Source organism: Triticum urartu, chromosome 3A (assembly GCF_056163025.1).
Source record: "Triticum urartu cultivar PI428250 chromosome 3A, HENAU_Tu73, whole genome shotgun sequence".
NCBI classification, from domain to species: Eukaryota; Viridiplantae; Streptophyta; class Magnoliopsida; order Poales; family Poaceae; genus Triticum; species Triticum urartu.
This window is the reverse complement of record NC_141875.1, coordinates 56,194,020-56,195,394: the sequence shown is the minus strand read 5'-3', so window position 1 is coordinate 56,195,394 and position 1,375 is coordinate 56,194,020. Positions and strand designations below refer to the sequence as shown.

The window sequence follows — 1,375 nt, the reverse complement described above, 5'->3', positions numbered from 1 at the left end:
CGGTATCACTGGATATTTGCCCCATGGCTCCGAGTTGCCGAGTTCTATGTTGCGAGCTCTCATCAAAAGTTGCACTGGCCGAGTGTTTTGGGGTTGCTGAGTATTTTTGTCACAACTCTCGGCAAACAAAACACTCTATCAAGTGATTGCTTTTACCGAGTGTGGTTCTCATCAAATAGGTGGTCTGCTGATATCCCATAAAATAGATCTTGGCAAAGACTATGACACCCGACAAACACATAATTTTGATTAGTGTTTATTATAGTGAGTATTATGAATAGAACAAGGTATGTTTGTTTTCAAGACTTTTGATTTAATTCAGCATTCCATTAAATGAGAAGTGAAAGTCATCTATTGAGGCCATGTATGTGGATGGACAACTAAATATCATGCTAAACACAAAGAAACATGCAGGCAGTCCTTTTATTAATCACAACATTAAAAGTAAGATACATTATTGCAGAGGTCCCATGATAAAGGATCAATACCATACTCTTCCTTTGTTCATTACGATTGCCTTATTTTATTTTGGGGACTAAGACTGCCTTAGACTAAATGCTCCATATCATAACACTCCTTTCCTTATTTGACCGGACCAGCCTTATGCTGAGTGTTCTGGAGGTGGTGGCGCACTATAATCTGGAACGATGAAACCTACATATGAGATTGAGTTCCTCGTAAGTAATTAATTTCATTTAGATAAGCGAGGAAACTATATCAAAATGCTAGTAATATATATAATCATATTAACACACCTGCGCAATTAGTCCCTGGGTGCAATCCGTTGCCGCACCAATATGTAACATGAGCCCACTTGGCTAGACTGATCTTATGCAAATCCGCGTGCGTGAATTTCTGGCATATAGCATGGATGTTTCTCGATTCTCTTACTATTTGGCAACATTTCCTGTGGGGGTCAGGATGCTGATCACCATAATTTTTGAATATGTACCTCTTGCAATACTCCATCACCTCATTTTTCTCTTTGGTGGCATGATCGTCTGCTCGTACATGATAGGAACAAGAAGTGAAGGCCAGTAAAGCTAGGAGGCAGAACACCCACATTACTTTAGAACTAGCCATCTTTCTTGTGGAAGATGTAAACACTAGGCACGTGTGTTGATCAATCTTTGGTTATGCAAGACTTCTACACCACATGGTTTTTTATATGGGCTGTGGTGGTGAGCACACTTAAATACAAGATCTCTCCAACCAAAAAAATCTACATGTAGATTTCATCTGTTGGATAAGATCTTAAATCTTATGGATGGCCTTGCGATATCTGATAACCATATTGAATGCTCCCAGGCCAAAAAAGTGCTAAAATTGATTTTCTAAGATTGGTATATTTATTAAAGCATTAATAAGACTAACC

General features: G+C 38.6%; 1 long non-coding RNA gene across 1 annotated transcript; it reads right to left on the bottom strand.

Moving 5' to 3' along the window:
* Positions 1 to 409: 409 nt before the first annotated feature.
* LOC147978511 (uncharacterized) lies at positions 410 to 1,145 on the bottom strand. The gene is made up of 2 exons (XR_015599593.1): positions 756 to 1,145; positions 410 to 654 (listed from the first exon to the last, which is right to left on the bottom strand). It is a non-coding gene; the product is annotated as an uncharacterized LOC147978511 (long non-coding RNA).
* Positions 1,146 to 1,375: the final 230 nt, after the last annotated feature.